Genomic DNA, 14,230 nt, shown 5'->3' on the forward strand with positions numbered 1-14,230 from the left:
AGAGATGGATTTCGATCGCATGGTTCGATGATCGGATTTTCGAACTGCTGCTTAAGAGTTATGATAGATTGCTTAGAAATTTGTAATAACATAGTTTTCATTTGTAATTGCATTGTAAGGAAAAGTTTTTTGCCGCACCATTTATAAATAAATAGAATTTTGATTTTTTATATTATTTATATTCCCTTGCAATGGCACATATGAAAATTGATGTTTGTATTTTTTAGCAATATGGATTTGATTCTTTCGTTTGTGGTAGTGTCTAAATTTACCAAATAAGGGAAGATTCTCATCACCCAAGTTTCGATTGGACATAAACTTTGGATCATGCAACTTGTATTGTATGATGAATGAGAACTTTCATCTTTTGGAAATTAAAACTAATTCCTTGTTCACATGTATATGTGAGTCAAGTGAATGACTAGGGGATTGGGTACACATGGTTGTGCGCTGATCAGGTCCATCACAAAGAACGATAAGACTCTTCGTTATGGTTTACTCAAGTTAGTGAATATAGTTATGCTTACAATATTAAGTATAATTATGAGTCATTGAAAAAATCTCAATGTATAGCAGAACGAATAAGAAGAATCAAAGTCGACAAAAAGATAAAAGTTTCTCCAATCTGAAAAGATGGGAGAGTACTTGAGTATCGTGTTTTATGATTATCTTAGTGATTAAGAAACCACATCACAATTGATCCTCTAAGGACATCTTAGTGCATTTATATGGCTAAGAAGAGGAATCGTGAATTGTTGAAATGGTTAAATCAAGAAGATAAATCATACTTCGTTCCAAAATCAGGTCTTAGAGTCATACTCCAAGATTGTAACTTGAGTGACATAATCTTAAGAAAGCTTTATAACACTTATCAAATGTTGAGTAAATTGTTTTCTACTCTTGTACATTTGAAATTGGTAAGTTGTAATGTTTTGGATAAAACAAAGATCAACTAAGACCAATTTTCAAAAGTGTTTGTCTTGATAAGAAATCGCACTAACTCTTGAATATTTGTTGTCAAGTAATGTTTCTTGACAAAGAGAACCATATATATCAAGAGGTTAGTGGGAGTCTTAAAGGTCTTGAAAAGTTTCAAGAACTAATCAAGAGTAAACCTATTGTTAATCACTAGCACACGACTTGAGGTTTACAACCTATCATGTTGACATATTCTTTTTTTGTGCCCATTCCAGTTGGTTGACTATGCATGTGAGTTCTATGGGTTCACAATTGTTTGCATAACAACCTGGAAGCAATGGCAGGCCCTTGTGCTGCCAGGTGGCAAGAAATTAAGATTGAACAAGTTCAGTCCATATGTGTTTGGATTTGTCACTAACCTTGTCTTGTGATCATGGTTATGACAAATTCACATGGGTAGGAACACATACACCATAAAAACTAAGTTTCATAAGGTTTCTCTCCAATTCATGAAAATGATTGTGAGGAAACGCTTTCACTAAGTAGATTTTAAAGAGTTAGCTATTGTGATATTTGCATTCTAAAATTCGATTATGACTACGACATTCCTCTTCATAGTTCAAATTGTGAGAAATGGCAAAAGGTATATACATTTGAGAATTATTACTGTAAGTTCTAAAATTGTTTAGACACACATATGAGCTTTCTAATAAAAGGTGTGTGAGCTTAGCTAAAGGCTTATCGGAGCATCTCATGTCAGAATTCTGAACTTTTCTAACACCGTAAATTTTTCAAACAAATTTTTCATTTTAAAAATCACATAATTCTCATAACACGTTTCACAAAAATCTCATTTATTTAATTTACAACGCAACTCCATAATTGTTTAATTAATACTCCAGGATCCTCAAAACATAACTCTTTCTCTGGTGTGTACAATCGAACCGGCGCCCTCTCGCGATCCTGAGAAGAACCTGAAACACATATCACATAACACGGTAAGCACGAAGCTTAGCGAGTTACCCAAAATACCACATACAACACATTAGCTACTCGCGGCTATAACTTTGTAAGACCCTCCAGTCTATGTGTCTCAGTGGGACCCTCCAGTCCCAAGGCTCGTTGGACCCTCTAGTCCGGTCTAAGTGAGGACCCTCCGGTCTCACAGCATGTTGGACCCTCCGGTCCGCTCTCAGTAACACATAATATAGCATATATATCACACAGAAAAAAGCATAACTCAAGTAAGCACATACGACCCTCTGGTCACACATAAATACCACTCTAGGTAAAGTATAGTACTCACCTCGGATGATGAACAACCCCTATAAACGTTGCTGCTACGCACCGGTCACTAACTCTGTGCCAAACCCACAATTATCCCACTTAGGAACTAAGTCCAAACTCTCACTCATTAGGTCTAAAGGTAGTCCACTTACCATCTCATCAATGACCTAAAACCCATTGGGCCCACCAAGGCCCAATAATAAATGGGCTCTCCCAAGGCCCAATTCTCAATCTAAATGGCAAGCCCAACTCAAGGGCCCAAAGCACAATATAATATTTCTCTGCTCAAGTCACTAATACACAAGCCCAAAGATCCAGGCCCAACCCTTAAAGCCAAAAAACCTCACAGAGAGGTTATGCGGGGCATACCTCCCTTGGTACGCTCAGCGTACACTAGCATGCACGAATCTAGATCGGGGACACCAACCCAGTACGCGGGGCATACTGGAATTACGTTGGGCGTACGCCCAGTTTTGCTTAGTCCATTCTCTTGTCTTAACCCGTTAAGATCTTAGCTCATTTCTCAGATCTAGACTCCCTAATAGCTCTTACTCCATAAAGACAGTGACTTTAAGCCTTTGCATAGCTGATATGGTCACAAACACACAAAACACCCACTCTCTTATCTCAAAAAGCTCATAACTCATGCATGGCTTGATACCAACGTCCAAGACCTCATTTTTATGGAGCCTCTCCACTAGAAATATTCTAAAGGGAAAACATTATGCTCTGGAGTGCAATAACTCATAAAACTTCAAGCTTTGGGACCAAACACCCTAAAATGGACCATAACATGCACAAATCAAAAGGATGGGAAAGCTTTGAGCATGTTATGGTAGCGAAGCTACCATTGTCCGTTCCTTAAATAGGGGCACTCCAAAATATTAGGGTTTCTTTTTGGACCTAGTACGCCCAACGTACCCTCTGGTACGCCCAGCGTACCCTATGGTACGCCCATCGTACTGGGTGACTCCGCTTTAATTTCATGCACATGGGTACGCTAAGCGTACACACATGTACGCCCAACATACTCAGCTGCCACCTTTCTCAAATAAGGGACTCATCATGTGTGACATCCCCAATTTCACAGCCAGAAAAGACCGATTTCGTTTATGCTTTTTAAAATAAAATCAGAGAAATCTTTTTAAAAGATGTTACGGAATTGGTCCCCAAAACAAAACATGATAAAAGTTTATCAAAACCTTTCTTTAAGAAATATATATTTTTATTTCATAACAAAACCTCGGGATGTCATGTTCCGATACAGATCAAAAGCATAAACAAGACATTATAAGCCTTACACAGTTATTTACAACTACTGGCCTATAATCTAAAAATCACTCATTGTCATCATCCGACTATGTTCGGGGTCCACTACCTGTAATATAAAAAGCTGAGTGGGTCAGGCTTGGAAACCTAGTGAGCATATGAGGTTTTCAACCCACAATAAATAATAAACTCTTTAAGTTTATCAATCAACAAATAATTTATTAATTTCATCAACCAAAAACAACCTTAATTACCCATTCCCGTTATCCTCACCTTACGTCCCTAAAACAACTATCACAAGAGACCTAGCCTAAGGATTTTCATTAGGGGTGACAACATTGCTTCGGGGGTTCCTCAGCAATTTATGTCAAATAAGGCAACCATCGGGGTGACAACATTGCTTTCCTCAACAATTTATGTCAAACCAGACATCCTAACATAAAACAACCACTTAGGTGACAACATTGCTTTCCTCAGCAATTTATGTCAAATAAGACAACCAATAGGGTGACAACATTGCTTTCTTCAGCAATTTATGTCAAATAAGACAAACATCGGGGTGACAACATTGCTTTCCTTCAGCAATTTATGTCAAATAAAACAAACACCTGGGTGACAACATTGCTTTTCCCTTAACAATTTATGTCAAATAAAACAAACACCGGGATGACAACATTGCTTTTCCCTTAGCAATTTATGTCAAATAAACAACCAATAAGGTGACAACATTGCTTTCTTCAGCAATTTATGTCAAATAAGACCACCTGACATAAAACAATCAAAATGGTGACAACATTGCTTTTCTCAGCAATTTATGTCAAATAAAACAACCAACGTGGTGACAACACTGCTTTCCTTATCAATTTATGTCAAATAGGCACGAAGTCACATCGTCGCCAAGGTTTACACAACAGGCACTAAGTCCATAGCTGCCAACGTACTAAATCCATAGCAACCAACATACATCTATATTGTACTAAATTCATAGCTACCAACGTACATCTATACTGTACTTCTATACTGTACTTCTATCCCTCATACTTTATCTACTCATGTTTTACCCAACATATTTGAAGATAAAATATATATACATTTTAAATCATTTTAAACATGTATAAAACATTCATTCAACATCCATCTCAAATAAACAAACAACATATATACACATAGCACGTATTTTATATAAAACAATTCATATCTATGTGTAAGATGAAAGTGATTACACACTCACTTGATTTAATGAAAATCGGGCAGTAATTCGTTTCCTAAAACGATCGTTTCTAATAAAACCGGGAGTTTTATTGAGAAACCGGTCTCTGCGAGGGTCGGGCTTCGAAACCGAAAAGATAAATTTTCCGGGCTTCTCGGGCTCTTCGTGGCGTATTCCGAGGGTTATAATCGATACTGTGGCTTTGGGGGATGTTAAGATGAAGAAAATATGAAGAAAGGGGCTAAATATGGCAAAATTCCAAAACTAACCGGGAAGGCTCGCATACCCCTTCTATTTATAGGGTCCGAAGTCGGCTAGGGAAGGTGGGGTCCGCAGGCGAGGGTGCGCAGGTGCTCGTGCATGGGCTGCGCGTGCGAAGGCTCGGTGTCAGCCTTTGATTGGAACGCGGCCTAGGATCCGAGATAGGGGCTTCGTGGCTTCTTCTGCGAGACTCGGACACGAGGAATGGGACACGCGTCGGACAGGCATTGGACCACTTCGGATTTGCTCAGCAGCTCGGATGACTCAGAACTTATTTCGGACACGTGGCATGCTCTAAGCGAAGGTGACGTGGCCGAAGCCACCTATGCGAAATTTCTCGGTTTTCGCGCCAAAACTTCTAAAATCCATAACTTTCGCATACGAGCTTCGTTTTTGACCTTCTTTATATGCACGCGTAGGTAAAATTATGCTCTACAACTTTATTTTAGACTTCGTCGGCTAATTTTGACTTTAATTTTTAAATTATTATTTTTAACAGACCGGGACAGGAAATCCGTTAAAAATTCATAACTTCTTCATCCGACGTCCGTTTTCGTCAGACTTTTTACCGTTGTGCTACTAATGAAGAGACCTTCGATTCTCGTTTAGGTCATGTCGGCTAAAAATCACTCGATCTAAAATTCGAGTTTTTAGCTGTCTACTGCTAAGCTGAAACTTCGAAAAATCATAACTTCCTCATACGAAGTCAGATTTGGGCGTTCTTTTTATACATACTCTCGGTTTAACGAGCACTACGACTTTCGTTTAGATCACTAAGGCTAAAAAGTAGTTTATCAAAAACTCACTTTTTACGACATTCGGCATTGTGCCGGTTTTGTCGCGAAACTTCGACATGTCATAACTTCTTCGTTATAACTCGGATTTCGGCGTTCTTTATATTTTCGGAAACCTCGAGACATATACTACAACTTGGTTAAGATTAATCCTTCTAAATAATCTTCCATCAAAAAGTCATTTTTGATGCTTATCGTCTCTAAATTGACTAGCCCGGATCTACGGGAGTTACATCCTGCCACAAATTCAAACTTCCATAGCTTCCTCGATATAACTCCGATTCCAATGAACCTCATACCCCCGGAAAGGTGTCGAGATGCCCTACGCTTCTAGCAACTCGTCGCAACCCCGAGGCTTCCTCATGCCCGGGTTGCAGCCCACGAACCCTAATCACGGACGATCCGAAACAGGGTATTAAAATTCTCCCTCACTTGAATTAGATTTTGCCCTCGTAATCGCTCCTTATCAACACATAGATCGAACCCAATAACCCGAGAAGCTCCACCGAAGGACCTCGTATCAAACAACAACCGCTTTCAAAGACACCTGAACCCAACAGGAACTCCCGACCCCGAAGAAGGACAGACCCTTCTGCCACTGCGGTACCCGATCTGACTCTCCGGAACTTGAAAACTCTAGTGGTCTGTCACCCTGCCAGACCACCCTCACAGAATATCATCATGTTAATCGCTCATCGACTAACAGACTCTAAGAACATCCTACCAACTCTAATTCTCTAATCGTTTCCGGTCGAACTCAAGAGGAACGGAAAAGTCATATCCCACTAAGGACCCACCGCCTGAACAGCTATCATAACTCTTCTGAAGGAATGGTCCTCAAAACTCTGTCCTCAGACACAAGAAAGCGGTCAAGACAACTCGAAACGATCCTCTGACACCCTTAATCATAAGCCCCAGCTCCTCTCAATTGTCCCTTCCAAAACTGAGCACCAGGTCAACTCCGACCCAAAAGTTGAACCTCTAAAGGTTACCCACTGCACACCCAATAAAACGACTTACCGACTTCCTTCTCACAATAACTATCTCGAATCATCGTGACATACAAGTCACGAAGTTCACTTTACAACAAGCAAATAATACAGCCCCTTTTGAAGTCGTCTCACCTCTGACCTTTGTCGTCTGCCACTTACTGGTTCCACGCGTCGCGTGGTTCTTCCCATACCAACGAAACTGACCCACTCCGGGCTAAGACATCAGATGGAGGTCAATACCCCTCAAAATGAAACCCATCCACGAATCTGAAACCTCATCTTTCCTTCTCAATACACGAATGGATCCAGACTCAAACTCGAGAGTCTGATTCAACAGCAGAATTGCAACCACTTATTTCCAATCTGGTACTCAACTCATGACTCAAGATTCACAAATTTATGCTCACACCATCTCTCGAATTCTTTCCGATTACGATAATCCCTCCTCATCCCAGGGATATAACGATTCCCGACCATCACGGAGACCTCAGTCTCGCCCCTGGTTCGGCAACCAGGTTCCCGAAGACTCAAGTGGTAAGGCTACCCAGGCATAAGAGCTCCTATGCGTCATACTCATACTAGTGAATACTACAGCTCCCCGCTGAACAGTATTATCTCTTATCGACTACTGAGTGCTACCGTTCCCCCCCCCCCCCCGGTAGTCTTAAGATGCTCATTTATTGACTCATGAATGCTACGACTCCCCGCAGACTTACGACACCCTCTCACTGACTCGTGAATGCTACGGCTCCCCGCAGTATCACAACACTCTCTCGCTAACCAGTGAATACTACGGCTCCCCGCAGTATCACGACACTCTCTCGCTGACTAGTGAGCACAACGGCTCCCCGCAGTATCACAGCACTCTCCCGCTATCCAGTGAATACTACGTCTCCCCGCAGTATCACGACACTCTCTTCCACTGACTCATGGATGTTACTGCTCCCCGTAGTTTTACAACACTCTCTCGCTCATTGACTCACCATGGGCTCACTCCATGGTTTCTCCTGATAATCCCAATCGATTACTACCACCCGGATCCACTCGCTCTCTTATCACCTTATAATCTCATCATCAAGTCATCACTACACTGAATTCACTAACTCATGCTCCACAACCCAACATAGATATGTGCACACACCCACTTCGCTTATGCACCACCACTCCTGATGTAAATTCTCATAAGCCAGTCACTTTTCTCAACACAGGCACACCATTAGACAGACTCGCTCTACGACAATTAACTAATGGGTTCCTACTGGAACAATAGCCACTCGGTACTACACTTGCAAATCAAATCTCAGAATAATCCAAAAATTTAGGGCGTCATCCTTAGATACCCCGGTACACACCCACAAAACCTCACGACGTCTTGTCTCATACACTGATCTTCCACTTACGGCATCATACTCGGAACCCCGAAATACTCCAACTCACAACTTGAAACACGGAGGAATCATCAATGACTGAAAACACGTTGACAAAAATCCAAAGCTCCACCCTCTACTGATCACCGCCCATACGAAATACTCATATCGAATCTGAAATTGGTTGACAAATCAACTGTTGTCCCTCCTGGAGTATAGATCACAATCTATACCTATACTTGCAAATCTCAGCTATTACACCCTGAACTCAGCGACCCATCTGCCTCGAACTCAACTTTTGCAAACCCGAAAGATCCCTAGCCACAATAAATTCCCTGACCGACGGCCACTTGCCGTGGGTTCACTTATCCTTCCTTACGCATAGACTCACACATCAGCCCGCCTTGCACCACACCTCATCCACCAATAACCCAGGTCTCGTGTGTCCGCACCGCAGATCTCCATAATCAGCTCTCTAACCGCACTTGGATGAATTGCTGATCCTCTTAATTGAATACCCAGTTCTCCCCCACTCAGGGTTCGAACCATCACCAGCCGGCATACCAACAATCTACCCCATAGACCGTTTCAGCCGGTACATCACACTTGACTCTTGGAACGTACCACGAAATCACTCAATGATCTTCCCGATGTAAACCAAGCAACTAAAAATATCCCATAACTCAGACAAGAATCTCAGAATTCTCCCAACGTGACTGCCTCTAGTCATCTCGCAACTTCAGATTAATATACCACCGGATACCCCAATTGTCCCGAATTAGCCTGAATCTCAGTCCGGAAGTAATGCACTATCACACACCTCGTCTCTGATTCCTCGACCAGCCTCCCATCGTAGAATCCTCATAAATGTAAGACACCTCACTCTCACAGTAGATACATAACATAGACAACGAGGGCCACCGCCCTGATATACTCCTATTGATCGCCTGGAAATGTTGCTAAAAGTATGCCTCCCTCAATAAAGCACCTCCCTGCTCTTTGCCATCTTAGTCCCACTAATGACTCTCTCATGGTATGAAAATACCTCCCAACAAACATACTGCTCAAATACTCTGGTGAAAAGGTTGCAACCCTATGCTACCCCACGTGGTTTACCTCCAACTCTAAAACCGGAATCTCAATATCTCGTTTTGCTTCTCCCAGGAAATGGTAACAACGCAACTCTTATCACAGAAAGTGACATCTCAACTATCGGACGATTGCTCAACTCAGACCGCGATCCTCCAATAAGCATCATCTCTACTCAACCCTGAGTCTTGCGACTCCAACTGGCATCTCATCAATGAAAAACTCTCAAAACTAACTCAATTCCCTCTCCATGTATGCTCCATTAAAGCTCGCTCGACATGGCCCTCTAGCCCCACACTCTATCACATCTTATCTCATTTGGCCAATCACAACGGGATAACTGGTAAACCAGAAACACTAACCGCCACGAATCATGGTACTCGAACCATGTGATCCTCTCTCGATCTGCTACGAATCATGGTACCCGAACCATGTTATCTCCTCTCATCCTGCTACTTAGAACCTCCGATATTCTCCCTGTTTCAAGTACGGGTCCTCTGCTTTCAGTAGTACATGCCCATACTACCTGCCACATCTATCCATACTTTCCACACGGATCGTCCCAGAATTCCTAAGTAGCTGCCCAGCCTTCTCGATCACCAATCCCGTCATACCAGGTCGCTCTTCAGCGAATACTCTCCTCTACCAGCGCACTCATCTGACTAAGGTCACTCCCTAGTCTCTCCCTAGGTTCTCACACTTCTCTGCCATCATCTGGTGAAAAACTCCTTATGATGCCAGCCGTCTACCTCCTGAATATCGTCATATTCACTTAGTAGCTGACTCCCATCATCAAGAATTCTACAAAGCACGAAGCAAGCAGCATTCGGGCATCGAATAATCTCCACCAGCACGTAAAACTACTCTAGGTTACAACTCTATTTGCTCTACTCGCACTCAAAAGGTATCACCGAGTTCAAGCAACTCTACCCCTCGCGGGTATCTAACTACTCTCTCAGTAGGCTCCTCCGATGCTCATCTAGGTATCTCTCCTAGATTACTCCTCTACTCAAAGTTCTCTCTAAAAGATTCCTGCTGTATACTCTTACTCCACACATACTCATAACACAGCACAGATAGCATAATTCCTAGGCTAAGGCATCACAATCAGGCAACTCTAGCCCTAAAATATGAAATACCAAGCCTATCTTCTAGCATGCATCACTAAGATTATCTCAATAATAACTCATAATACAAATAAGTAAGGGTATTTTGGGAAATCACCGTTCGGGCTCGGACTGATTGTACAAATCCTCAGTTTGAGTCCAGATATACCTGAAGGTGCATCCGAATCCCTTAAACCAAGGCTCTGATACCAACTTGTAACACTGTAAATTTTTCAAACAAAATTTTCATTTTAAAAATCACATAATTCTCATAACACGTTTCACAAAAATCTCATTTATTTAATTTACAACACAACTCCATAACTGTTTAATTAACACTCCAGGATCCTCAAACCATAACTCTTTCTCTGGTGTGTACAATCGAACCGGCGCCCTCCCGCGATCCTGAGAAGAACCTGAAACACCTATCACATAACACGGTAAGCACGAAGCTTAGTGAGTTCCCCAAAATACCACATACAACACATTAGCCACTCGAGGTTATAACTTTGTAAGACCCTCCGGTCTATGTGTCTCAGTGGGACCCTCCAGTCCCAAGGCTCGTGGGACCCTCTGGTCCGGTCTAAGTGAGGACCCTCCGGTCTCACAACTCGTTGGACCCTCCGATCCGGTCTCAGTAACACATAATATAGCATATATATATATATATATATATATATATATATATATATATATATATATATATATATATATATATATATATATATATATATATATATATATATCACAGACAAATGCATAACTCAAGTAAGCACATACAACCCTCTAGTCACACATAAATACCACTCTAGGTAAAGTATAGTGAGAAGACTCACCTCGGAATCTCGGATGATGAACAGCCCCATTAAACGCTGCTGCTATGCACCAGCCACTAACTTTTTGCCAAACCCACAATTATCCCAATTAGGAACTAAGTCCAAACTCTCACTCATTAGGTCTAAAGGTAGTCCACTAACCAGCCCATCAATGACCTAAAACCCATTGGGCCCACCAAGGCCCAATAATAAATGGGCTCTCCCAAGGCCCAATTCTCAATCTAAATGGCAAGCCCAACTCAAGGGCCCAAAGCACAATATAATATTTTTCTGCTCAAGTCACTAATACACAAGCCCAAAGATCCAGGCCCAACCCTTAAAGCCATAAAACCTCACAGAGAGGTTACGCGGGGCGTACCTCCCTTGGTACGCTCAGCGTACACTAGCATGCACGAATCTTGATCGGGGACACCAACCGAGTACGCGGGGCGTACGCCCAGTTTTGCTTAGTCCATTCTCTTGGTCTTAACCCGTTAAGACCTTAGCTCATTTCTCAGATCTGGACTCCCTAATAGCTCTTACTCCATAATGTCAGTGACTTTAAGCCTTTGCATGGTTGATATGGTCACAAACACACAAAACACCCACTCTCTTATCTAAAAAAACTCATAACTCATGCATGGCTTGATACCAACGTCCAAGACCTCATTTTTATGGATCCTCTCCGCTAGAAATATTCTAAAGGACAAACATTAGGCTCTGAAGTGCAACAACTCATAAAGCTTCAAGCTTTGGGACCAAAAACCCTAAAATGGACCATAACATGCACAAATCAAAAGGATGGGAAAGCTTTGAGCTTTATACCTTCAAATTATGCTCCATCCACAGAAAAGCTCAGATCCAAAGCCTGGACTCCAACTCTATTCTCTTCCATGCTCCTTCTTCACTCCCAAAAATCCCACAAGAACACTTATAAGCTCACAATAGACACTCAAGCTCAAAGAACGGGAATTAGGGTTTTGAGAGAGTTGAAATCTGGAAATGGTGGCTAGATATGAAGACATAATGTTCCTTAAATAGGGGCACTCCAAAATATTAGGGTTTCTTTCTAGACCTAGTACGCCCAGCGTACTGTATGACTCCGCTTTAATTTCACGCACATGAGTACGCTAAGCGTACATACATGTACGCCCAACGTACTTAGCTGCCACATTTCTCAAATAAGGGACTCATCCTGCCACAACTTCAAACTTCCATAGCTTCCTCGATATAACTCCGATTCCAATGAACCCCATACCCCGGAAAGGTGTCGAGATGCCCTACGCTTCTAGCAGCTCGTCCCAACCCCAAGGCTTCCTCATGCCCGGGTTGCAACCCATGAACCCTAATCACGGACGATCCGAAACAGGGTGTTGCAACTTTGGTAAGAAAGTCAATAAAGTATTGATTTCTAGAAGTCCAGCTGATTTCTGGATGTATGTTACAGCTAGTGGGAGCATAAATGTTATGCAAGTAACAAAATAGTTATCCTAGTGAGAGCATAATTATTATGGTAAGTGCTACAAGTTAACAATGTTAATTATAGAAAACAAAGTTTTCAATTCGCAAAGTTGCAGGGTTGAAATGTTGTTTTGCTATAACTAAGGGAGAGGAACGTATACTTCATTTCAATTCTAAAAGTTTAGGTTGAGATTTTAATCAAATTTAGTCAAGGATTTATATGAATACCATGTTGAAATGCTTCAACATTGGAAATTCTATATATGGAAATATTATAGCAAAAGACTGGTCAAGTATCATGTCTTTATGTAAGGCATTATGAATCATATCCCATATGCTTCGGGTATAGGATCAATTGCATATGTTATAATATTCATGTGTTCTAATTTTCCAAATGCCTAGGTCATTAAGAGGGAAAAAGGACTAGAACTGGATATGACTAAAGTTATTAAACAACTGCTAAGAACAATCCAAGGTTCCCCAAAGATTGGTTGCTTATGGATAGTTGGAAGTATAGTAATGGATGGACCATATTGAAATTATTATGAATAGACATGATTCTATTAACAATGAGTTGTCATATGGAAAATATGGAAATGTTTCCATAATGGAAGTTGGATATCAAGAATCTATGAGAAAGTTAGAAACTTTTATGTAAGAAGGATGTTCAAAGGAATGTGCTTTGAATATGAGACTTCAGATCTATGGAATTGTCTTGTAACAATCTCCAATGGAAAGTTTTGTAATTAAAAAGTCTCTGTGACTTGTGTACACAGTCATTACAAAAGGATCACTGCATATAAGTTTAGAATCTAACAACTTACAGTAAGTGGCAAGAACTTGGATTCTTACACTTACGATAAGGATTTGGAATTGTGAAATGAGTATCGCTGGAAATGTTTTCAATTGATCTATTTCACAAAGTAAGAACCGTAGGTAAACATAGTGTGCATTCTTGGAGCATGGGATAGCTATTGTTTTAATTCAAGTATTAGTTGATAAATCGAAACAATATACAATGAATAATGTGTAATCAATATGGTGATTAAATAAAAGGTGTTTTATTTACATTCAAAAGTTTTGGGGCCATACAGGATTAGTATTATTCTTGTGTTTCACTTTGCATGTTTTGACTTCCCGAATAATAAGATTATTCGAACTATCCACAGTCGATCATACGTTGGAAGTAAGTATGAAAGAAGACTGTCATGAGTTGGCATGTAGATAGTCTAAGGCGTTAGACACAACAAAAGGTTGCTACACCATTCATGAGTGCTCCTGAAATAAGATTTGAGTATTGGATTAACCCACACTCACCTGAATCACTTCATGGAATTTATCACGACTGATTGTGAGACAATAATATCATATAATCTTCAAACTAAGATATATGATTTGTTGACTACGAGTTGGTTGTGCATTGATGATACGAAAACACATCAGTAACTTGATGTTATAAAACATATCATTGTGCATGAATTAATGAGTAGTTAGTACAAGCATATAATGTCGAAGTTTATCTGTTCCTTTTATCCTAAGAGGATTAAAAGCGATATCTTGGGCCCCTCGATGATTCTGTTTTGACTATGTGTCGGGCCCGGTCAGAACTAAATTGATGTGCTTATTTATGTTCTATGTCAAACGAATCGTAAATCTGGAAA

The sequence above is a fragment of the Lactuca virosa genome, chromosome 7 (genome assembly GCF_052849685.1).
Source record: "Lactuca virosa cultivar CGN04683 chromosome 7, Lactuca_virosa_CGN04683_v6, whole genome shotgun sequence".
In the NCBI taxonomy this organism is placed as follows: Eukaryota; Viridiplantae; Streptophyta; class Magnoliopsida; order Asterales; family Asteraceae; genus Lactuca; species Lactuca virosa.